At 47.0% G+C, this 26,991-nt stretch overlaps 1 protein-coding gene across 1 annotated transcript in view; it reads left to right on the forward strand.

The window, feature by feature from the left end:
• Positions 1-12,248: 12,248 nt before the first annotated feature.
• Positions 12,249-26,991, forward strand: part of LOC141055800 (uncharacterized) — an 86,102-nt gene continuing 71,359 nt past the window's right edge. Inside the window, exon 1 of the mRNA XM_073552513.1 lies at positions 12,249-12,746. The gene's annotated coding sequence lies outside the window, so the exon portion shown is untranslated. The remainder of the gene's footprint in view (positions 12,747-26,991) is intronic.

Here is a 26,991-nt window from a genome sequence, read left to right on the forward strand (position 1 = left end):
CAACCTCGGAGACCAGGCCCCGGCCTTTGCGCTCTCTGGACTGGAAGGGTTCTCTATCTTTCTTCAAAAACACTACACCTTAGGAGAAGGTGCAGTACCTCTGTGGCGACTGAAGCCTCAGGGGCGCCAGATAACCCCATAGCTGCCTGACTAAGCAGCACCAATAGATCCAAGAATTAAACAAGACAGTTGCTCCGCATCATCTGCAACAAAGACACGGCGCCTCTCAGTGACCGAAGTGGAAACACAGGGGACAAGTACTGACCTGGCTGTTACAATTAGATCCAATAATAAAAGGTTCCTCATTCTGGATTCAAGCTATGGCTTCACATAAACATAGTTACGGACACCCATTTATGATACAAACATCACATTTAGTCACTGATTTGCTGCCCCTGGTTTGTGCAAAACCTCTCTGTGCTGCTAGACTCACTAGGTATGATGTTAGCATCTGAACTCCCTCTGACAAAGAACACTTCTTCTGACTTTGCTCTTCACAGCCCGTAGTTAGGCAAAGTTTGTCTCTAGTTACAAAGACCCTAAGACAGTCTGCAGGAAATGGGTATCTCTCATTAGCTGAAAATAGATTGTTCCCAGTGGGAGAAATTTAATAGTATGCTTGTAGTTCTGAGAACTTTTAATTGCTAACAGCAATGAAATAAGTGGTTACACAGCAGCTTTCAAAACTGCTTTGGTGTCATCATCAGGCATGTATAACAAAGAATCTGAAGAAACACATATATACATTATATATAAGTAAAGCCTTGGCCAAAAGTGTTGGCACCCTTGAAATTGTTTCAGAAAATGACGTTTTACTCCCAGAAAATTATTTCAATTGTACGTTTTGTTATACACGTTTTCTTGCTTTGTATGTATTGGAAAATGACAAACAGAGGAAAAAAGGCAAATTGGACATAGTTTCACACAAAATACCCAAAATGGGCTGGAATAATTGTTGGCACCCTCAACTTAATATGTGGCTGTGCCCCCTTTAGAAAAAATAACTGCAATCAATCACTTTCTGTAGCCATCAACAAGCTTCTTAGACCTCTCAAATGGAATTTTGGACCACTATTCTCTTGCAAAGTGCTCCAGGTCTCTCATATTTGAAAATTGCCTTCTTTCTATAGCAATTTTAAGATATCTCAACATGTATTCAATGGGGTTCAGATCAGGACTCATTGCTGGCCACTTCAGAACTCTCCAGCGCTTTGTTTTCTGGGTGCTTCTTGAAGTTTGTTTGGGGTCATTGTCCTTCTGGAAGACCCATGTGCTAGGACGCAAACCCAGCTTTCTGACACTGTGTAATACATTGCAACCCAAGATTCTTTGCTAATCTTCAGATTTCATGATACCTTGCACACAGTCAAGGTATACAGTGCTAGATGCAACAAAACAACCCCAAAACATCTTTGAAACTCCGCCATATTTTACTGTAGGTACTGTTTTCGGTATTCAGTAGAATGATTTGCTTTACCAAAATGCGCTATCTTGTTCTCATCTGCCCATAAGATGCTTTCCCAGAAACATCTTGGCTTACTCACATACATTTTGGCAAACAGCAGTCTAGCTTTTTTACATCTCTGTATCAGCAGTAGGGTCCTCTTGGGTCTCCGGCCATAACGTTAAAATTTTATTAAAATGGTGGAAAGTTTGTGCTGACACTGATGTAACCTGAGCCTACAGGACAGCATGAATTTCTTTGTAACTTGATTGGGGCTGCTTATCCACCATCCTGTGTTGCAATGATTCATCAATTTTTCCCTGCCATCCACGTCCAGGACTATTGCAAAAAAAGTGGGGAGACAAAAGCGCAATAGGGTCTTATCCACGTTAAAAGGAAAAGAAGTACTAAGAAAATTGCTCACCTGGTTAGGATGAGATAGGAGCATGTAGAGTCTATTTAAATCATGGTGATGTCTGTATATGATGTGTGGTATTTCCTGACGAAGGGGGCATAGGATCCCCAAAACGCATTGAATAAACCACTGTGAATCTGTAACATTCTCCTGGAATTTATCCTTGCGGCAGCGCGGAGTTATACCACAAATTCCTATTGAATATATATCCATGTCCAGGGAGATTAGCTACAGTGCCATGGGTTCTAAACTCCTTGATTATGTTGCGCACCATAGATAAAAGGAACCTTAAGATCTCTGGAGTTGGACTTGTAACCTTGAGATTGTGGTTTGACTGGCTACTAAAGGTAACATCTTGCATCTTTCATCCAGCCACTGACATTTCTGGATTGTTAGGCATGGGGAAAGCAAAAGAATTGTGAACGGATCTACGGGAAAAGGTAGTTGAACTGTATAAAACAGGAAACGGATACAAAAGATATCCAAGGAATTGGTAATGCCAGACAGCAGCATTCAAACTGTGATTAACAAATGGAAAATCAGGAGCTCAAAACCACGGTCAGGTAGACCAACAAAAATTGTGTCCACAACTGCTAGGAAAATTGTTTGTGAAGCAAAGAAAAGCCCACAAGTAACAGCTGAAATACTGGACTCTCTGATAGCTAGTGGTGTGGCTGTTTCAAGATGTACAAGAAGGAGGCACATGAAGAAAAATGGGCTGCATGGTCTATTCGCCAGAATAAAGCCATTACTAGGCAAATGCCACAAAGTATCACGCCTACAATGAAAAACCGCACAGAGACAAGCCTCATAACTTCTGGAAAAGATAATTTGGAGTGATGAGGCTGAAACTGAACTTTTTGGAAACAACTATAAACGTTACATTTGGAGAGAGGTCAACAAGGCCTATTGATGAAAGGAACACCATTCCTACTGTAAAACACAGAGGTGGATCACTGATGTTTTGGGGATGTGTGAGCTATAAAGGCACAGGAAACAGTCAAAGTTGAAGGAAAGATGAATGCAGCACGTTATCAGCAAATACTGCTGTGCATGGGACGTACTTGGCCGATCCAACACTACAGCGATCCAAAACACATGGCCAAGTCGACCTGTCATTGGCTACAGCAGAACAAAGTGAAGGTTCTGGAGTGGCCATCTCAGTCTCCTGACCTCAATATCATTAGCCACTCTGGGGCGATCTCAAGCGCACAGTTCATGCTAGACAGCCCAGGAATTTACAGGAACTGGAGGCTTTTTGCCAAGAAGAGTGGGAGCTTTACCGTCTGAGAAAATAAAGAATCCCGTCCACAACTACTACAAAAGTCTTCAAACTATCATTGATGTTAGAGGGGGCAATACACTGTATTAAGAAATGAGGTATGTAAACTTTTGATCAGGGTCATTTGGATGTTTTGGGTTGTCATTATGATTTAAAAAGAGAAAACACAGTAGTTTGACAATAAATGGCCTCACCCAACCACTAACCATGAGTGGAGAAAAAGTTTTGGTGTTATCATTCATATTCTCTGAAAAGAGGCCAAGAAAGCAAAAATTCTGCTGGGGAAAAAAAGCTAAAAACGCTTGCAAAACGCTTGTGTTTTGCAGGAAAATGCATGCGAATTCCGCATACGTTTTACCTGCGGTGGGGAGTTGCGGAAATGCTGCGGACATTTCCGCAGCATTTCTGCAACGTGGGCACATAGCCTAAGTGTAGCTTCTGCAGCTCTTCACATTGGAAGGATAAGCTTCTCTTGGGGTATCAGAGGACACTGAGCTTCTGATCATATTATTTCCAGTCAGTCAAGTTTTTTAGCAGTTTTTTCTCAGCACTTCAAGTACACGTCATACACAAAGCTCTGAACTCATCTGACACACTTGGCTACATTTCGCACAAGTTAGCTGTGCTACATACACATTATACACACACGGCTTCGCTCTATTCACTATACACGTCATAGACACAAGCTACTCTGCTTTCTACATGTCATATAAGCCTGGCTATGGTTCATACATGTCGTTCAAACGCAGCTCCGCTCCTTATATGTTGCTCACACACAACTCCACACACATTGTACACATAGGGCTTCACTCCGTACATGTCGTACACATGTGGCTCCGCTTAGTGCATTTAGTACACATGAGGCTTGGATTCATACACACGCCTCTTAGACACAGCTCCGCTCCGAACATCTCGTACACGCGCAGCTCCGCTCCGTACACCTCATACACGCACGGCTCCACTCCGTACATGCACGGCTCCGCTCCGTGCACCTCGTACACGCACGGCTCCGCACCATACATCTCGTACACATGGCTCCGCACCATACACCTCGTACACATGGCTCCGCTCCGTATACCTCGTACACACGGCTCCGTACACCCCGTACACATGCGGCTCCGCTCCGCACACCTCGTACACATGCGGCTCCGCTCCGCACACCCCGTACACACACGGCTCTGCTCCGTACACCTCGTACACACGCGCTCCGCTCCGTACACCTCGTACACACCCGGCTCCGCTCCGTACACCTCATACACGGCTTTGCTCCGCACACCTTGTACACATGTGGCTCCGTACATCCCGTACACCTCGTACATGGAGCGCCCTCACTTACCAGGGCCGTGGGGTACTCGGTACCGGGCCGGTTGATCTTCTCAACAGGGGGTTGTCACGGCAGCAGTGACCCGGTCCATGGCCCTGGGGCTCCATTGCAAAGGGGGTTGCTTCAGTGTGCTGATGGTGGTGAAAGTTTATAAGTGATGCGTGACGCCACCTGTGGTGTTCGGCAATAGAGATGTAAGCTGACGCTGCAGACAGGTCCTCTGGGACAGATGGTGTGGTGCAGCAGTGATGTTATAGCCCTCCACAGGCAGGGCTGTAGTCCCAGGGCAGTGTAGGTGAAGTGACACTTAGATGGTGTAGTGTCAGGCGCAAGGGATGTAGCAGTGCTGGGCAGGTTGGCGCCGGAAAAAGCGGAGGACACCAGGGCATGTAGTTCCAAAGCTTTACTCACAGTCTGTTGCAGGTACAGGTGCCCGCATCCGTGCCGTGTCCTCCGGGTCAGGAGCTCAGCCAACTTCCAGGCAAGATGAAGTACTCCTTTCCAACACTCCGCCAACATATGTGCCTTTTCTGAATGTCTCCTCTTATAGCGCCTAAGAATGAAGTACTCTCAGTACTGAGTTACACTGGAGTGCATCCTGTCAGATGTTCCTATGAACTCTACTTGTACGGCAGACAGCTGTAGCCTGCTTCGGGGACTCCTTGCTACTAAGTCCCGGCTCACTAATATGTTGCTGTTGTGCCCCCAAATCTTGTGTGGGAATTAAGTGGTCACTACTTCTATTCCTCCAGTGACTGCTGCAGGACCATTAATATCCGTACAACCTCGGGGACCGGACCCTGGCCTTGCGCTTAGAACTTGAAAAGGGTTCTCCTCTAACCCTGGTCCTTGCTCTCTTATTCTCCTCACGTTCCGTGCTAATCCTTCTTTCCAATGGAGAATCAAGCTTCCCTTCCCGGTCTCTTTCCTGTGCCAGCAGACCCAGATCACTGTGGCCTGCTGCAGCACTTCCTTCTTCCATCCCTCTCCCGGGGATCTTCTCTGTCTCACACTCCGTCCGTCTACATCCTCACTCTCTGACCAAGTGCAAGGACTGACTGACTGAACTCAACTCTTCCCGCTCTTTTAGGTGAACTAAACTCCACCCACCTCCCTGCACGTTTCGTGTTCCAAGCAGGGAGCCACCAAGGGGTGCTATGCTACACTCCAAGCAGGGAGCCGCCGAAGGTGTTTTGCTACACTACTTTGTGGTGTGGGGTGCAGGTGTTGGAGCGTGGTCAGGTGTCTCCACCTTACCTGGATGGTGGGGTACCACACCTCAGGAGGAGGTGCAGTACATCTGTGGCGACTGAACCCTGAGGGGCGCCACATACCCCCCGTTAAACACAGCACGTCCGTGGGCTGCAAGGAAAACAAAGTTGACAATACAGGAACATACAAAATTTTGTAATGCAAAATAAACAGTTTTTATCTAATCTTCTCAATATGAGAGGCACAGTTTCTTGAACGTTGCAAACAATTTTTAACTAACTATCTTTAAAGTTATGCTTCCTAATTTAAAGTACTATTTCAAGCATTATCACTTCTTCTTACACATTTTCTACTTTCTCTTATTAACCCTAAGTGACAACCGTGGATGCCTGGTTCATCACCTGCATTTCTCAAATCTTCATCTTTATTCGAATTTCTTTATTAAAACATTCCTATTAGTCATGGCTATTAACTAGATTCTATATAAAAGCTATTCTCTATCAATACTGTCATAAGGCACATTATAAAATACTTCACAATAATTCTTGTAAGTGCTGGACACCGCTCCCAGCCGGCATCTCTTGCAGTGTCCTTTTGGTAGGAGCCATGCTCCACGATGAGGTAGTTTTTATTCATAAAAGACCTATGTAAAACCAAGAGAGAGCACCTAAAGAGGTGCAAACTATTTACAACAAAGTTCTGGATCACTCAGCGTCCATGATCTCCATAGTTCAAGTGTAAAGGCTGCCAATCAAATTAGGCAACAACTGGGAAGAAAACAAAAATATGATAACAAAAAGAAGGCACAACGGTGCAAATACCCTCCTGGGTAACGAGAGTTAGTTTAAGTCGACATTATGGCTAGTTGTTCCCTCCTGGGGTTCTGGAAGCTGGTTGCTTGGGCTGCTTCCAGGGGAGATGCTCTGAGTGTCCACATCCTGGTGGGTTGATGAACTGCTGCTCTGGCCCTTGGTCCAACATCTGGTGATGCCGCGGCCTGTTGGCGTTGGTAAGAGGCTACATGGGGGGTTTTGCAGCTGCGGTCAAGGGAACTCATGATGCACTTCAAGATCCCAAAGCTGCCAAGGCCTTTCCAAGTCCTGAAGGTGTCGGATAGTACGTGCCTGCTCCAACCGTACCTTTCTCAACAGGGCTTTCTTCCACTTCCCCATCTCCGTCAGCCTGGTGCTCCCGGATGACTCGTCCAACACCCCCATTTCAAGCTCTAGCAGGCCAGCCTCCGACAATGAGAATTCAGGGGGTAGTCCGTTGGGAGGGCCTGCATCCATACCTGGTAGCTCCCGGCGATGCGGCCTCAGGTCCGGCACAAGCCCGGTGCGGGCCCTGGTGGCAGCGGTGGTGGAGATGGCCGACCAGGTAGATATCGGAGACGGTGGTGGAGCAGATGGCGGCTACGGGTCCGCAGGGGTCTCCGGTGGGACCTGCGCGGCCGCGCTAGGTCCAGACGGGAGCTTCTCTTCCTCCGCTTCAGCTCCCAAAGCTTCACACAGCAGCGGTGGTAACGGAGAGATGACACTGGACACTGCCGGTGACATTTCAGCAGTGTCAGACGCTACATGGTCTTCCTGGTGGAGATACGGTGTAGCGGTGGCAGGTACCGGTGACACGGGTACCGCGGGTGTAGGCCCCTCCTGGGTGTGCTGCAGATTCAAGGTCCACAAGGCTTCCTGCCTCAATCGCAACCAGTGCGTCAGCTGGGCAATCTCGCCCTCCAGCTGCTGTCGGTTCATCCAGGAAGCCGGGTCGGAGCCTTCAGTCATGGCGCCGGGGAGATTCAGCTAAGCCTCCTCGCGCTCCGCAGGCCTCTTCCCTTCTCCTTCCAATATGGCGTTCTGGCGTCCTTCTTCCTGCCTCGGCTCTTTTCCCGCCACTGGCTTCCGCTCCTCCTTCTGGGGGTGGCGTCTTCTTCCAACTCCTCCATACCAAGCCAGTATACGAACCCCAAGGGGGGTTGACCATGTTGCTGTTGCATAGAAGTTCAGACAGGGGAGGCCCAGGACAGTCCGCGCTCTTTTCTTAGGACCACCCATAGTGTCACGCCCTTCTTCACCGCGCTGGCGCTAGGTCTTCTGCACATTTCCAAAAGTTTTAAGTCCAACAAATCTCAGGCACATAGAACCCAATGGCATCGGGTCTCGTCATCCTGTTCGTGACACCAAGTTTTTGGAGCGCCCTCACTCACCAGGACCGTGGGGTACTCGGAACCGGGCCGGTTGATCTTCTCAACGAGGGGTTGTCATGGCAGCAGTGACCCGGTCCGTGGCCCTGGGGCTCCATTGCAAAGGGGGTTGCTTCAGTGTGCTGATGGTGGTGAAAGTTTATAAGTGATGCGTGACGCCACCTGTGGTGTTCGGCAATAGAGATGTAAGCCGACGCTGCAGACAGATCCTCTGGGACAGATGGTGTGGTGCAGCAGTGATGTTATAGCCCTCCACAGGCAGGGCTGTAGTCCCAGGGCAGTGTAGGTGAAGTGACACTTAGATGGTGTAGTGTCAGGCGCAAGGGATGTAGCAGTGTTGGGCAGGTTGGCGCCGGAATAAGCAGAGGACACCAGGGCATGTAGTTCCAAAGCTTTACTCACAGTCTGTTGCAGGTACAGGTGCCCGCATCCGTGCCGTGTCCTCCGGGTCAGGAGCTCAGCCAACTTCCAGGCAAGATGAAGTACTCCTTTCCAACACTCCGCCAACATATGTGCCTTTTCTGAACGTCTCCTCTTATAGCGCCTAAGAATGAAGTACTCTCTTTACTGAGTTACACTGGAGTGCCTCCTGTCAGATGTTCCTATGAACTCTACTTGTACGGCAGACAGCTGTAGCCTGCTTCGGGGACTCCTTGCTACTAAGTCCCGGCTCACTAATATGTTGCTGTTGTGCCCCCAAATCTTGTGTGGGAATAAAGTGGTCACTACTTCTATTCCTCCGGTGTCTGCTGCAGGACCATTAGTATCCGTACAACCTCGGGGACCGGACCCCGACCCTGCGCTTAGAACTTGAAAAGGGTTCTCCTCTAACCCTGGTCCTTGTTCTCTTATACTCCTCACGTTCCGTGCTAATCCTTCTTTCCAATGGAGAATCAAGCTTCCCTTCTCTGTCTCTTTCCTATGCCAGCAGACCCAGATCACGGTGGCCTGCTGCAGCACTTTCTTCTTCCATCCCTCTCCCTGGGATCTTCTCTGTCTCATACTCCGTCCGTCTACATCCTCACTCTCTGACCAAGTGCAAGGACTGACTGACTGAACTCAACTCTTCCCACTCTTTTAGGTGAACTAAACTCCACCCACCTCCCTGCACGTTTCGTGTTCCAAGCAGCGAGCAGCGAGCCACAAAGGGGTGCTATGCTACACTCCAAGCAGGGAGCTGCCGAAGGTGCTTTGCTACACTACTTTGTGGTGTGGGGTGCAAGTGTTGGAGCGTAGTCAGGTGTCTCCACCTTACCTGGATGTTGGGGTACCACACCTCAGGAGAAGGTGCAGTAGCTCTGTGGCGACTGAACCCTCAGGGGCGCCACATACATACGCGGCTCCGCTCCGTACACCTTGTACACACACGGCTCCGCTCCGTACACCTCGTACACAGACGGCTCCTCTCCGTACACCTCGTATACACACGGCTCTGCTCTGTACACCCCGTACACACACAGCTCCGTTCCGTACACCTCGTACACACACGGGTCTGCTCCGTACACCTCGTACACACGGCTCTGCTCTGTACACCCCGTACACACGCGGCTCTGCTCCGTACACCTCGTACACACGCGGCTCCGCTCCGTACACCTTGTACACACGCAGCTCTGCTCCGTACACCTCGTACACATACGGCTCCGCTCCGTACACCTCTTACACACACGGCTCCGCTCCGTACACCTCATACACACGCGGCTCTGCTCCGTACACCCCGTACACACACGGCTCCGCTCCGTACACCTCGTACACACGGCTCTGCTCTGTACACCCTGTACACACACGGCTCCGCTCTGTACACCTCATACACACGCAGCTCTGCTTCGTACACCTTGTACACACACGGCTCTACTCCGTACACCTCGTACACACACGGCTCCACTTCGTACACACACGGCTCTGCTCTGTACACCACGTACACACACGGCTCTGCTCTGTACACCACGTACACACACGGCTCTGCTCTGTACACCACGTACACACACGGCTCCACTCCGTACACCTCGTACACACACGGCTCTGCTCCGTACACCTCGTACACACGCGGCTCCGCTACCTACACCTCGTACACACGCGGCTCCGCTTCGTACACCTCGTACACACGCGGCTCTGCTTCGTACACCTCGTACACACGTGGCTCCGCTACGTACACCTCGTATACACATGTGGCTCCGCTCCGTACACCTCGTACACACACGGCTCCGCTCCGTACACCTGGTACACACACGGCTCCGCTCTGTACACCTCGTACACACACGGCTCCGCTCCGTACACCTTGTACACACACGGCTCTGCTCCGCACACCCCGTACACACACGGCTCTGCTCCGTACACCCCGTACACACACGGCTCCGCTCCGTACACCTCGCACACACGGCTCTGCTCTGCACACCCCGTACACACACGGCTCCGCTCCGTACACCTCGTACACACACGGCTCCGCTCCGTACACCTCGCACACACGGCTCTGCTCCGTACACCCCGTACACACACGGCTCCGCTCCGTACACCTCGTACACACACGGCTCCGCTCCGTACACCTCGTACACACACGGCTCCGCTCCGTACACCTCGTACACACGGCTCTGCTCTGTACACCTTGTACACACACGGCTCCGCTCCGTACACCTCGTACACACGCTGCTCTGCTTCGTACACCTGGTACACACACGGCTCTACTCCGTACACCTCGTACACACACAGCTCCACTCTGTACACCTCGAACACACACGGCTCTGCTCTGTACACCACGTACACACACGGCTCTGCTTTGTACACCACGTACACACACGGCTCCACTCCATACACCCCGTACACACACGGCTCCGCTCCGCACACCTGGTACACACACGGCTCTGCTCCGTACACCTCGTACACACGGCTCTGCTCTGTACACCCTGTACACACACGGCTCCGCTCCGTACACCTCGTACACACGCGGCTCTGCTTCGTACACCTTGTACACAAACGGCTCTACTCCGTACACCTCGTACACACACAGCTCCGCTCCATACACCTCCTCGTACACACGCGGCTCTGCTTCGTATACCTTGTACACCCACAGCTCTACTCCGTACACCCCGTACACACACGGCTCCGCTCTGTACACCTTGTACACACACGGCTCCGCACACCTCGTACACACAGCTCTGCTCTGTACACCCTGTACACACACGGCTCCGCTCCGTACACCTCGTACACACGCGACTCTGCTTCGTACACCTTGCACATACACGGCTCTACTCCGTACACTTCATACACACACGGCTCTGCTCTGTACACCACGTACACACACGGCTCCACTCCATACACCTCGTACACACACGGCTCCGCTCCGTACACCTTGTACACAGACGGCTCTGCTCCGTACACCTCGTACACAGACGGCTCTGCTCCGTACACCTCGTACACACACGGCTCCTCTCCGTACACCTCGTACACACGCGGCTCTTCTCCGTACACCTCGTACACACGTGGCTCTGCTCCGTACACCTCGTACACACACGGCTCCTCTCCGTACACCTCACACACACACGGCTCTGCTCCGTACACCTCATACACACACGGCTCTGCTCCGTACACCTCGTACACACGCGGCTCTGCTCCGTACACCTCGTACACACGCGGCTCCGCTCCGTACACCTCGTACACACGCGGCTCCGCTCAGTACACCTCGTACACACACGGCTCCGCTCCGTACACCTCACACACGCGGCTCCGCTCCGTACACCTCGTACACACGCGGCTCCGCTCCGTACACCTCGTACACCCACGGCTCCGCTCCGTAGACCTCGTACACACACGGCTCCGCTCCGTACACCTCGTACACCCACGGCTCCGCTCCGTACACCTCGTACACCCACGGCTCCGCTCCGTACACCTCGTACACACACGGCTCCGCTCCGTACACCTCGTACACACACGGCTCCGCTCCGTACACCTCGTACACACACGGCTCCGCTCCGTACACCTCGTACACACACGGCTCTGCTCCGTACACCTCGTACACACACGGCTCTGCTCCGTACACCTCGTACACACACGGCTCCGCTCCGTACACCTCGTACACACGGCTCTGCTCCGTACTCCTCGCACACATGGCTCCGCTCCGTACACCTTGTACACACACGGCTCTGCTACATCCCCCCTGTAAACCCCTCCTGACCCCACACAGAAACTTCCCCTCATCCAGCACCATGACAACCAGCACAGCAGAGTCCTGCATACACTGAGGCCCCTGATCATGTGACCCCTGACTCCTCCCCTCCTGTGACCTCATCCCAGGTCCTGTGCGCACAGAGCAGCCATATATGTGGAGTGCGGCTCTGCAGGTGGAGGTAGGTGCTGGGGCCCCGTTATTCTCTCTCAGGATTAGCTGCTGGTCACACTCGGCCATTTTTCCTCCCCATATAATAAATGCTCTTTACCATCTCTGTGCTGTTCCGTTCTCCATGTTTCCCCCCTGAATACACACGTTCTCCCCCGGTTGCTGATTGCTGGGGTCTGACCTGTGACCCGGAGACCCTGAGCTCGGGCTCTGGGGGTCCGGGAGGTTTGTGCTCGGCCTCCGCAGCATTAGGGGAATCTGTCCCCACATCGGCCCTGTGTGAGCCCCTAATCTGCGGGTGACAGACGCTGAGGGCAGGGACCCCCGGGCTCCTCACGTCAGATGCTTTGTTGTTGATAAATCATCTTTTATCCATTTGTATAACTGACGTCTTCCAGGCTCTGGGCGGGACATTGCCCGGAAGATAACTCCGCCCCCGCCATTCATCTCCAGGTATCTCGCCTCCATCAGCGTCGCTCCGTCCCTGTGACGTCCGCTTCTTCAGAGGGAATCTCACGTGGACGAGATTAATATCTTGAAAGGTGAGACTTACAGACATATTGTCACTGCATTTTTTAAATTTTCTTTTTAGATGTGTTCCTTTTAGTTTACCGTTCTATTCTCTTTTATATCAATGTCTTTTTTTTGCAGTATAGCCTAAATGGCTGCCTAACAAAAACACGAAAAGATTCTAGCTTAATTAAAGTGACATTCTTTATTAATGTATATTAAAATAAAAAAAAAACAATGAAAAAACGATAAATAGGCAAAATGACCAAAGTGAGGAAAGGACCTCCTGAGGGGGATGGGACAGAAAACAGGATCAAATGAGAGATACGAATGAATCCAAATCCTATGGGTTATTCATGTATGATTGCCCAAATAAATATACAAAGTGCCAAATACAATGGAAACAAAGACAACATTCCTTTAAAGGCTCAGACTGGCCCATAGGGCAACAGGGGAATCCCCCAGTGGGCCCCTGTGCAGACCTGGGCCCCCAACCCCACTGTATGAGAAGTACTTGGCATAATTCAATTGATTCTGTACAGAAAAAAGCAGCATCTCATCAGTCAGTAACCAAACTACCCAGTTTATTATATAGAGATATACGGTAGGTAAATTTGTGAATGAGGGAAGTGTAATAATTGTATGTAGGTGAAACGTGGGCCCCCCAAGGTCAATGTTACTGGTGGGCCCTTGGCTCCCCAGTCCGACACTGGTATCACCATAGCATATGCTTATCTGCCTATGTTCAGAGTCAGTGGAACATGAATCAAGCTGAGCAGAGTCCAGTAGTAGAAGTTACAGCCGGACCAGCCCAACCCCTACGCCGTTTCGCATTCAAGCTTCTTCCAGGGGGGTGTCTCAAAGGCAGGAGAAAGCAACATTATATAGCGTACTGCATCCAATCAAGAATACTAAAGAAGAATATCCTACAATGTCATCGGTGTACAGGACCCACGTGGTGCGGAGAAAGAAGGAGGGAGCTATATAATAAAGCTATGATTGGTCGGCGCATGACCCGCTTGCCGCATACCTCTCAGCCAAAGGAGACTTCCGGATTAATGCCCCGTGACACACAAGTGGAACGCAAGGGGGTCAACAGAGGCGGCACGTCCTGAAATCCTACCGGTGCGGAAGGCACGCGTGCGCTCCTCTAACTGAGGCTGCCGGAAGTGGAATGCAAATAAGAATTCCCAGCTGACACAGTGTGACGTCCGCGATGTAGCAGATACGGCACCCATCGAAAAAAAAGTAGAATATATAAATCTATATTTACTACCATATTAAAATAGTAATAATGGATCCTAATAAAGAAAGCATAAACATGTGATGGAAATAATTAGTGAAGATAGAGGAGGTTGTGTTAGTAAAGGTAAAAATCAGAGTAATGAATAGTTATTTCATTATATAGTGTTTTAATGTAACCTAAAGAACTGAAACACGATTGGTGACCGGATAGTGAATCAAGCGAAAATCTATTATTTATTTGGTATACTATAGTGCAAATGTGCAAGAAAAAAGTGCCAGAATAGAAAGTGCACACAGTGCAGTGTATTACATCTAATATTGCGCCTTACATATCGAAAAAAAATTCAGGTGCATGCAAAATAGCGTAGCATTTATTCAATAAATTATTGTAAGGACAAAGAAAAATATATACCAATAAGAATACCGTAATTGAAAAGTAAAAAAAAAATATAGTAACTAGATGGTGGCCCGATTCTAACGCATCGGGTATTCTAGAATATGGCTAGCGGGAGACTGACGGTCAAAAGATGGTCCAGGACGATCCACCACGATCGGCGATCTCACAGCTGGGGCCTCGTCACTGCTGCGTGTCACACTGAGGCTAAGTTCCCACGTTGCAGAAATGCTACGGAAATTTCCGCAGCATTTCCGCAACTCACGACGTAGGAAAAACGCATGCGAATTCGCATGCGTTTTCCCTCGGAAAACATGCGTTTTTCACGCGATTTTCGCTTGCGGAATTCAAGTGCATTCCAAGCGATTTGAAGCATCGCTTGGGAATGTGATTGACAGGTTGGTCACACTTGTCAAGCATAGTGTTTGATAATTGTGATCAACTTTTTACTATTGATGCTGCCTAGGCAGCATCAATAGTAAAAGATAGAATGTAAAAAATATTTTTAAAAAAAGGTTATACTCACCTTCCGACGGCCCCCGATCTCCTCTCCATGCTCCCGGCATCTTCCGGTCCCAGTATTGCTTAGCACGAAGGACCGGAGATGACGTCACTCTCGCGAGAGCGCGACGTTATCAGCGGTCTTTCGTGCAAAGTATTACTGGGACCGGAAGATGTCGGGCGTGTGGTGAGAGGAGGGAAAGAGTCCGGGGGCCGTTGGAAGGTAAGTATATCACTATATTTTATTTTAATTCTATTTTTTACAGGTTTATGGTACCCAGGGCCCGGACGAGAGTCTCCTCTCCTCAGGACCCTGGGTACCATCCGCACATTGAGCGCTGTGCTGGTCATGTCCCCTGCAGCCTGTGTCAGAGCGTGGTCTGTGTTGGCACGGTAATAAATTGTGTTATTTCCAGCTTTACAGAAGGACAATAACACCATAGAAATGATAAGAATAATAGGCCTCAGTTACCACAAAGAAAACTGTGGCTGATAGCCACCAATCACAGCTCATTTTTCATCTTTTAAACAGCTCTGGGACAGCGTGGCGAGTTTTGAGTGGCGACTTTTGTGTTTGGACTTTTATGTGGCGAGGTTGGTGTATGTGTGGTGAAATGTGTGCTGAGGTTGGTATATGTGTTGAAGCACGTGGTAGTGTGTGGAGCATTTTGTGTGTGTGTTCATATCCCCATATGTGGTGAGTATCCAATGTCAGGGCCCCACCTTAGCAACTGAACGATATACACTCTTTGGCGCCATCGCTCTCATTCTCTAAGTCCCCCTTGTTCACATCTGGCAGCTGTCAATTTGCCTCCAACACTTTTCCTTTCACTTTTTCCCCATTATGTAGATAGGGGCCAAATTGTTTGGTGAATTGGAACATGCCGGGTTAAAATTTTGCCTCACAACATAGCCTGTGACGCTCTCGGGGTCCATACGTGTGACTGTAGCTGCGACGGTGCGGATGGCAATCCCGGACATACACACCCACATTGAGCTTTATATATTAGATTGGCCAAGTAGATAGTAAATATTCCAATTCATAATAATCAAAATAATCAAACGAAAAACCTACTATTTGCTACCTGAAAATAATTAAAAAAAAAAAGATAAAAATAATTAAAAATAGATAAGTGAATAAATTATGTAGTCAGAACAATTCCCTAATATTCCAAAGGGGGACTATTCAAGCCAAAATAATAAAACAATCCGTTCGAGATCATATTCTCTTTTCCAGTCCATTGTCTTCATATATTCAGCCCAATCTTTCATACACAACAGAATTTTCTTTAAGGCCTCATTCACACATCAGTATTTCTTTGATCAGTATTTCATCAGTATTTGTATGCCAAAACCAAGAGTGTCTTCAAAACAAAGAACAGGAGTCAGTCTTTCAATTATATTTTTTCTCGGTAAGTTCCATTTGTGGCTTTGGCATACAAACAATGATGCAAAATCCTGACCAAATACTGACGTGTGAATGAACCTTAGGGCTCATACTCACTTGCGAGAGACTCTCACGATTCTCGTGTGAGTCTCTCGCATGAAAACCTGGCACTGCTGCCGGCACTTGGACCAGCACATGCAATAGGAGGTCCCCTCCTGAGCCCCATGGTGCCTAAACCGCAGTAACTGGCCACAAGTTTGGCATTTTTGTAGTGGGAAGAGAGCACTTAACAATTTACGGGGTGTGTATCGACAGAAGCACAAACTGGGCACAATGTATGGGAGCTCTACACTGTAAAGGGGCACAACGTATGGGCATTAAACTGGCATATTTTCAATTCTACCAAATAAAGCCTGGCGTGGATGTTACAAAACAGTCACTGCCGCTGTAGATGAATTCATTGAGAGGTGCAGTTTCTACAATGGGGTCACTTTTGAGGTTTTTCTGGTGTTCTTGCACCTTCGGAACTCCACAGAGGTCGCCACAAACTATGCTAGCAAAATCTGTGATCCAAAACCATTTGGTGCAGCACAGCATTCGGGAAAAATTGCGCAATAAATTATGGTGTCCAGTTTCACCTATTAATCCTTGTGTACCTGACAAATTTGCAGCAGATGCAAAAATTAGATTTTTACCTCTAGAATGTCATATTTCCACATCTGAATGTGTCCAAAACGCTCACTACACCCCTATATGAATTTATTAGGCAGTGAAGTTTCCAGTATGGGGTAATCTGGGGCGTTTATGCTGTTCTGGCACCTCAGGGGCTCAGCTATTGGTGTCCACAATCTATTCAAACAGAATCTGCGTTCTAAAAGCCAAGTAGCGCTCCTTACCATACGATACTTGACATATGCTCAAACAATAGTGTACAACCACATATGTGGTACTGCCACATTTAGTGGAAATTGCAAAAAAATTGTGTGGCTTCTATTTCTCCCAAATCCCCTTGTGCAAATGATAAATTTGGTGCTAAAACAGTATTTTGGTGGAATTTTTTTTAATTTTCTCACATGTAAATGGTATAAAGTTTTGTGACTCACCTGTAGGTTAAAAATGTTTTGTGGGGGGGGGGGTTCTGCTGTTTTCACATGTCAGGGGCACGCCAAATGCGACATGGCATTCACAATCAATTAGAGAAATAGCGCTCTTTCCTTTCCAAGCCCTGCTATGTGGCCAAACAGAAGTTTTCGACCACATATCTTCACGTTCAGGAGAAATTGTGTAATAAATTATTGGGTCCGTTATCACCTATGATCCATTGTGAAAATTACAAATTTTGGGCTAAAACAACATTTTTTGAAAAAAAAAAAATGAAAATTTTCAATATGATGACATAATGTTATCACATTTTGTGTAGTACATGTGTGTTCAAAATGCTCACTATACCCTTGTATAAAATCCTTGAAAGGTGTAGTTTCCAAAATAGGGTCATTTGTGGGGGATTTCCACTGTTTAGGCACATCAGGGGCTCTCCAAATGTGACATGATGCCCCCAAACCAATCAAAGTCTCCATTCCAAAACGTCGCGCCTTCCTTTCCGAGCCCTGCCATGCACCCAAACAGTAGCTTTCCCCCACATATGGGATATCGGCGTACTTAAGAGAAGTTGCACAACAAATTAGAAGGGGTTGTCAGCACTGCTACAGTGAGGAAAAGAGGATCGGAGCATTGTGATAGCGCTGTCTCCCTGTGAAGGGGTTGTCGACCCCTGTGAAGAGGGTTGTCAAAGCTGTTGCTGTAAGGGAGAGAGAATCAAAGCATTGTCATAGTGGTGGCTCCCTGTGAATGGGTTGTCAGCTCCATGTAAAGGTGTTGTCAGAGCATTGTTAAAGCACTGACACAGCCATTTGGATGGAGCTGTCCAATCAGCTGGTCTCTATATATCACAGTGCTTGGTGAATGTGCTTCAAGGAGGAAGAGGACGAGGCGGGCCTACTGGATACTGGGGGTTGGGGTCTGTTGTGACATCACCGACCAAACTCCAGACAGGAAAACTCTAGTTGGGTTTTCATCAGCTCCTCCAAAATTAGGAGTGAGGCTGGTCACATGACTTGTTTGTATCTAGGCAACTGAGCAGAATGCTGACGGGGAGTAAATTACAAACTGTCAGCATTCTGCAGCCTAGGTACACACACAAGTTATATTGATCCCGGATAACCACTTTAAGGTCAAAATTGGCTCTGTCACTAAGAGGTTAAAGGTAATCTGTCACCCCATTTTAGCCCTATCAGCTGCCGGCACCGCCATCAGGGGCTTATCTATAGCATTCTGTAATGCTGTAGATAAGCCTCCGATGTAACCTGAAAGATAAGAAAAACAAGTTAGATTATACTCACCCTGGTGTCCGATCAGTGTAAAGTACTGCAGTGCGGAGGCGCGGGACCTCTCTGACCTTTCCCGGCGCCTGCGCACTGCAGTACTTTACTCTGCCCTCAACAGGGCAGATAAAGTACGCCTGCGCAGGAGCTGTGGCAGAAGTAAGAAGGAGGACGTAATCGTATGAAGATGGGAGGCGTCGGAACGGACCGCGACACCCACCGCACTCGAATGCGCCTCCCGGTCAGTATAATCTAACTTGTATTTCTTATCTTTCAGGTTACATCCCCCTGATTGCGATGCTGGCAGCTGATAGGGCTAAAATGGGTTGACAGACTCCCTTTAATTTTGGAGATAAATTCACAAGCTAGTAACATCTCTTCCTATATTTGGGGCGAAAATTTGGGGTGAAAATGGGGCTGCATCTTATAGTCCGAATGTAGCTTACCAGGAAGGGGGCGCAGTGGTGGAGTTGGAGTTGCAGGAGACAGGGTAGGTGCTGCAGGAAGCCAACAGGAGAAGTGGGGCTCATCATTGAGTCAAGATATAAATGTGCATATGCGCTGCCTCGGGCGGCCATTTTCGTTAAGTACACCGCTGGAAAATCAATGTACAGAGTAGACTCCGCTGTTCCCTCATTGCCGACATTTTTTTTGAAGCCCAGGGACCGCACCATTGCATAACTGAGACACCTTCTCCTCCCAGCCCCACTCCTGCCTAGGGCTATGCAGTTGGTAAGCCAAACTTATGACTCCTCAATTTCCACGACTCTGACTTCACAACACTCAGAGCACTCTCAATTCCAGCAATATTTGCGTTCAAAGTCATGGTGCTCCTTCCCTTCTGAGCTTTGCCGTGCGCCCAAACAATAATTTTCCCCCCACATATAGGGTTTTCCATACTTAGGAGAAATTGCACAACAAAGTTTGGGGTCCATTTTCTACTGTTACTCTTGTAAAATGAAATGAATTTGAGGCTAAGGTAATTTTTTGGGGGGTATTTTCTGTCATATAGCCCCTCAAAGTCACTTGAAATGTGAGGTGGTCCCTAAAAAAAAAAAAAAAAAAAAGGTTTTGGAAATTTTGTTGGAAAAATGAGAAATTGCTGATCAACTTTTAACCCTTCTAACTTCCGAACAAAAAATTATGCTCTAGAAGTGATGCAGATGTAAAGTAGACATGTGGGGAAATGTTATTTATTCACTATTTTGTGTGATATAACTTCCTGGATTAAGGGTATAAGAATTAAAAGTTTGAAAATTGTGAAATGTTCAAAATATTCACCAAATTTAACAAATAAACGCAAGTCATAGCAAACAAATTTTGCTACTATCATGAAGTACATAAAAAGGTGTGAATAAACCAAAAATGCAAACTAAAATATATTAAAAAGAAATTTTTATCATAACACTATAAAAAACAATGCCATTGACATAAATAGTATAAGTATCAAAGTTAGCCGTAAGATGGTGCCACGAGTAGTTTACAGGCACAATAAATAGTCATGCATGCAGTAAATATAAACAGAAACCCACACATGAGATGTGACAAAGAGAAAGATGGTGAGTGGTAAGCAGTAATACAAGGTACAAATGAGGTAACCATAAATCATGTGGTGTGTCTCAGAACAAAGGTGGGCAAATACAAAAGGTACATGGGGTTAAATATTTACCAGCAATATACTGTGGCGCCAGGAGTCTCTACGTACGTAGCCAATAAGAATCAATAAACCGGAGAGTTCATAGGGGAGATGTGTGCCACCAGTGTTGATTAGCGCATGGGGACCCCCACTGCCCGCCCATCGCTCTCATTAGCCAGAGCGTCACAGAGGCATCCCGATCACATGACCCGAAGCCGCGCCCACGTTGATCACGTGAGCGGACCTCGGATCTCATCTACCCTATGAACCGTCCGGTTCATTGATTCTTATTGGCTACATATGTATATATATTGATGCTAGTCTCATACTTTAGACACACCCCGGAAAGAAGGCTTGTACGCCGTAACGTACGTAGGGCCATCTTATGGCTTACTTTGATATTTATACTATTTATGTCATTGGCACTGTTTTTTTTTGTTTTTTTTGAGTTATAATAAAAAATACTTTTTAATATATTTTCCTTTGTATTTTGGTTAATTCATACCTTTTTCTGTATATGATTTCTATGTTGTGGTGTAGAACCATCTTTTGTCCTTCATTTTTCACACTGGTTTTTACTTCTGAATTTCACATGATGCTTCATTTTGTTTATATCGTGAAATACAATATGTCACGAAAAAACAATCTCCGAATCAGTGGATCCGTTGAAACGTTCCAGAGTTATTACCTCCATAAAGTGACAGAAATGTAAAATTTGGATCCTGAGGGGGCGTGGCCTGGATCTCATACAGGGAGGACGTGTCTTATGGCAGCTCCCGCTTCCAGCCACAAAATTGCCTTATTTGGCCCGGACGAAAGTGGCAAAAACGAATTTTAGAGTGCCCCGGGCTTGGAGAAGAAGGTGGGGGCGGTGGGGAGAAGAGAGGGGCTGCTGCTCTCCGCCGTGACACCGGAGCGCAGAACGGCCTCGTGGAGGGTGCTGCAGCGCTGGAGGGAGACGGGCGCCATCTTTACATCCCCCTGAGCACAAGGCCTGGAAACCGGACCGCAGGAGACCCTCGATAGAGGCGTGAGACCGCGGAATAAGGAGCGGTCTCGCCCGTTGGAGCAAAAGGCGGTGAGAGGGAGCCCCCGGTGAGCTGTCTGTGGGGCCTGCAGGGGTTACTATCGCTACGTGCGGTGGAGGAAGGTGCTGGCTCTGGGCCAGACGGGTTGTTGACGGCCCCCTGTTTTGCTGAGACATTTCCCAGGGACTGAGTTGTTTTTGGAACGGGGGATATCGCTCTCCCCACATAGAGGTGCTGCTGTCTGCAGATTTATGCGACCTTGGTGAGGAGGACATTGTGTCTTTTCTGAAGCGCCGCGGTGGGGAGTTGGCGTTACCCTGTCCCTACCGGCTCCAGTAGATCCCCACGGATGTTTCCATATATTAACCCCTCACCCTCCAAGTTACATGGGGTTATTTTCATATAGTAAAATGCTCTACTAGACTTTTCTTGACGCACGGGTGGTAAATTAAAGGCACGCTTCAATTAAGCAAAATGGTCAAAACTAACAAAGAGCGTGCAAAACCGTTGGCTGCAGAGTCGTATCGAAGCAAACAGGGTGAAATGGATAAATTTTTGAAAAATAAATCTGCTTCGTCTAAGCCTAATGCTAAAAGGCTCCCTGCAGAGGTTGTGGAGGAGGAGCATGTCGAGGACTCCGACTCCAGTGATGATGCTTCAGGCAGCGATGTCACTCAATCAGACTCTGGGAAACTTTCTAGATCGTTTTTTAAAAAATTATTAGCACAAGCTATAAAACCATTAGTTAATGAGATATCTGGTATGAGAGCGGGCTTGCTACTCATTGGTAATAGAGTGGAGTCTTTGGAGTCCTCTCAGTCCTCTATCATTAGCCACTCCAATGCCATGAGAGAACATCTAGACTACCACAGAGCACAGCTTAACAACTCTTTTCTGGCCCTCGAGGATCAGGAAAATCCGAGTCGTAGGAAGAACATACGGATAAAAGGCTTGCCTGAAAGTGTTTCCACAGAAATATTAGAAAAATCTACGAAGGAGATCTTCGCCCTCTTAATCCCACAAGAAACATGTGATCGAATTGTAATAGAAAGGGTGCATAGATCACTTAGACCAAAGCCGAAGCCAACGGAACCTCCGAGGGATGTGATTTGCGGCCTATTGAGCTATTTGGATACCAATGCTATTTTGTCTGCCTCAAGAGACATTAAAAATCTTTTTTATGAGGGATCTGCTATTCATCTTTATCAGGACGTTGAGCCGTCAACCCTTGCAAAAAGAAGAGTCCTAAGGCCCCTCCTGGAGGTAATACGCTCACGTAAAATCTTATATAAATGGCTGTTTCCGTTTGGTATATCTATACAAGGAGATGGTAGGCAAATAATGGTTCGGACCCCTGAGGATTTAACCAAAATATGGGACGCTTTTGGCATTGCCCCTATGGATATTCCTTCCTGGCTACCTTTGGACATGGATCATCGCACACCTCCCCCTGTCCATGCTTTTACTGGAGGGCAGGGTGACTGGGTCTTAGGAAAGAAACGCTTGACTCCTAAAAGAGGGAAATCTGGAATGGAAAAGGAGATACCCCCCCTGAGCTTTCTTGTGCTTCTTTCGGTTGCATTTTTCCAATACTGGAGCCGGACCCCTCGGTCCACTCGGACATGTTCTATCTTATTTTAGCTTGCTAAGTTTGACATTTACTCAGGTGTTGATATCATTCAATTGCCGTATAAGTTAACATGTGCCACTCGTGTGTCAAAAATGTTATTTCCTGCTCTGTTATGGGAGGTATGTTTGACTCCCTACCTCTGCTACAGACAGGTAGTTGGTTCTTGTTATATTTCTCTTGTTTTATCTTAATAATTTTTAGGTTTTTTGTTATTTTTTTCATCTCTTTGTTTTTTTTTAATTTCGGTGGTTTGATGACAGAGGAATCTTTATTATTACTTCCTTTACCAAACTATGGGTGATAAGGTGAACTTCGCCACTATGACAGTGGCCTCGTATAATGTAAAAGGCTTACGCTCCCCGAGTAAGAGAAGCCAAGTAATGAATCTTTTGCATTCAAAGAAGTCTAGTATAGTTTTCCTGCAGGAGACACATTTTAAAAAAGGGAGAGTCCCGGATATGTCTAGATCTCGCTACCCGACCTGGTATCACAGTGCGGGCGGTTCAGCGTCAAGTGGAGTGAGTATTGCTATAAAGAAAAATGTTCCCTTTATTTTGAGTGATTGTTTATCGGACTCAGAAGGCAGGTACATTATAATTAAGGGCTTTTTGGCCAACACTAAGATTACCCTGTGTAATTTATATGCCCCAAATAGGAACCAGATAGGTTGGCTGTGTAAAACAATGAATGTTCTAGAACTTTTTACTGAGGGTCTGTTGTTGGTGGGAGGGGATTTTAATGTATCTTTGAACCCAGCCTTAGATACTTCGACGGGCAGGTCGGCTCTTTCTCAAAGGGCGCTGAGAAGATTACACCTTTCATTACAAAAATTGCATCTGATAGACCCTTGGAGAACACTTTTTCCTTCGGGCAGAGATTACACTTTTTATTCCCATCCGAATAATAGCTATCATAGAATTGATTACCTATTGATACAAACAGCTAATCTCCAATTACTTAAAAAAGCTAATATAGATATCATCTCTCTCTCAGACCACGCTCCCATTTTTCTTGACATAGAGATAAAAACTCTACCACGGCCGGCTGGGTCATGGTCACTGAATGAGACACTATTGGACTCGGATTCCCACATTGAAAAACTGACAAACACTCTTGACTTCTTTTTTCAAAATAATTTGCACTCAGGCCCGCCCTTGCCTATGGTATGGGAATCACATAAAGCTGTAATGAGAGGGGAATTTATAGCCCTAGGCTCCTATTTGAAAAAAGAGCGAACAAAAAAGGTTGTGTCTATTCTACATCAAATTAGTTCCTTCGAGAGACTACATAAGAGATCTCAAGTAAATAAAACATTATCTGAACTGACAGATCTGAGAACCTCATTAAAAAACCTTTTAAACATTCAATCAGCAAAAATTTACATGAGAAGTAAGCAGAAGTTCTATCTTCATGGCAATAAAAGTAGTAAGCTTATGACATCCCTACTTAAGAAACAAAAAGAAAAGACGTTTATTAGACAACTCAGAGCTTTAGATGGCTCTTCAATTCTCGGGACTGCAGATATTGCCAGGGAGTTTAAAACCTTTTATGAAAATTTATACAATTTAAATACACCGGATAGCATGCAGGAGCCAGTCACAGCCTTGGCAAAAATAAAAGAATTCTTGACCTCGCTACATCTCCCTAAAATAACTCTCGAAGGTCAGTCCTTGTTGACTGCCCCAGTTACCCCCAAAGAAATTTTAGACACTCTTTCTACTATTCCGAACGGAAAGGCACCGGGTCCAGATGGTCTTCCCATTATCTATTATAAAAAGTTTATAAAACCACTGTTACCTCACCTAGTGTCTTTGTTTAATTCCTATTTAGAAGGCCAGCTCCCCCCTAGACAATCCTTAGAGGCATACATCACAGTCCTCCCTAAGGAGGGTAAAGACCCCAACCTATGCGCTAGCTACAGACCAATATCACTGCTTAATGCAGATATTAAGATGTGGGCTAAAATATTAGCGGGCAGATTAAGCAATTTCTTACCTAAGCTAATTCATGCAGATCAAGTAGGCTTTGTAAGAGGCAGGGAAGGGAAGGATAATTCTACTAAAGTCATTCAGTCTATAATGTTTGCTAAGACTCGGGGTATGCCCTTGATGCTCCTGTCGACGGATGCAGAGAAGGCTTTCGACAGAGTGAGCTGGAGGTTCATGGAACAAGTAATGATTAGGTTTGGCTTCCCTCCTCAATATATAACCAGGGGAAGAGTCTTGAGGAGATCATTTGCATATTCCCAGTGCCTTCTGGGATAAGTGAAGAGTCTCCGCGGGCTCAACGATCACTGGGTTTTGGCCGTTGCAGCTGAAAAGAGGAAATCGGAAAAACTTTGGCTCATCTTTCATCGTTTTTAAGAAATCTCAAGATGGAAGAGGCCAGGAGCCATTTGGTGAGCTGCATTTCTTGCTACATGTTCACAGATTTACCAGTGGAAAAGCCAAACTTCACATGCCACAAATGCAAGCTTGTGTCCCTGTTGGAGGAAAAGTTGCAAAATCTCGAAGAGAGGTTAGCTACGTTGAAGATCATTAAGGAAGGTGAAGAGTTCTTGGACAGAGCAGAATTATCTCTTCATGTTACAGAAAGAGAAGAAATTCGAAGTGCACCTGAAGAAACAGAGGAATGGAGACATGTGACCCAGAGAAACAGGAGGATCAGGAGGCAGTCAGTACCCATACTGCTCAGAAACCAGTACCAGGCTCTCACGCAGGAAAACGATGAAGAAATACATCAGGATAAGACTTTGCCCACAAACAGCAACCTTGTACGCCTTCAGAGTCCTCCTGGATGGAGAAAGAAAAATGTTGTGAAGAAGAAACGGAGAGTGGTGGTCATGGGGGATTCCCTGTTGAGAGGAACAGAGGCCGCTATCTGCAGACCGGATATAACTTCAAGAGAAATGTGCTGTCTTCCAGGTGCAAAAATTAAAGATGTGTCTGACAGGATATTAGGACTCTTCAGACCTACAGATGACTACCCATTCCTGCTACTACATGTGGGGACAAATGACACCGCAAGAAATGACCTGGAAACCATCTGCAGAGACTTTGAAGACTTAGGCAAGAAAGTGAAAGAACTGGGAGCGCAGGTGGTCTTCTCTTCCATCCTCCCAGTGGATGGCCATGGAACAAGGAGGTGGAATAAGATTCTGCAGGTGAACAACTGGCTACGTCGATGGTGCCGTCAGGAACGATTTGGATTTCTGGATCACGGAGTGAACTACTTATACGATGGACTACTTGCTAGAGATGGGGTGCACCTTACGAAGACTGGAAAGCATGTATTTGGAAGTCGCCTTGCTACACTTGTAAGGAGAGCTTTAAACTAGAAAAACATGGGAAGGGAAGCAAAAGACCAGAAAAAGCCATACACCTGACAAATGCTATTGAGAACTCTGCTATTAGAAGTGGAAAGGAAGAACAAAGACGAAAGAATCTAATCAATAAAAATATTGGAGAAAGAGAAACCAATCACAAACTAAAATGTTTCTATACTAATGCACAAAGCATGGGCAACAAACAAGGAGAATTGGAACTACTAACACAGGAAAAGAAATATGATGTCATTGGAATCACTGAAACTTGGTGGGACAATACACACGATTGGAATACAAGACTAGAAGGATACAACTTATTTGCAAGAAACAGACTTGATAAACGAGGAGGGGGTGTCGCATTGTATGTTAGAAACGCGTATATCTGCACAGAGATTGAAGCTTCAGAGACTGGGAGTTCTGTGGAAACTGTTTGGGTAAGAATACAAGGACAGAACAATAGAAAGGACACCATTGTAGGCATTTACTACAGGCCGCCTGTGCAAGCTGAAGATATGGATGAACTCTTTATGCATCAAATGGCCAAGTTCTCCAAAAAATATGACATAGTTGTCATGGGAGATTTCAACTATCCAGACATTTGTTGGGAATCTCTCTCAGGCAAAACTAACAGGTCAAGGAAATTCTTATCCTCTCTTGCTGACAACTTTATCTTCCAAAAGGTAAGGGAGAAAACAAGGGGAACTGCTACCTTGGATCTAATCCTTATAAACAGGGAGGAAATGGTTGAGG

The sequence above is a fragment of the Dendrobates tinctorius genome, unplaced genomic scaffold (genome assembly GCF_039654945.1).
Source record: "Dendrobates tinctorius isolate UK_male_01 unplaced genomic scaffold, ASM3965494v1 ptg000192l, whole genome shotgun sequence".
NCBI lineage: Eukaryota > Metazoa > Chordata > Amphibia > Anura > Dendrobatidae > Dendrobates > Dendrobates tinctorius.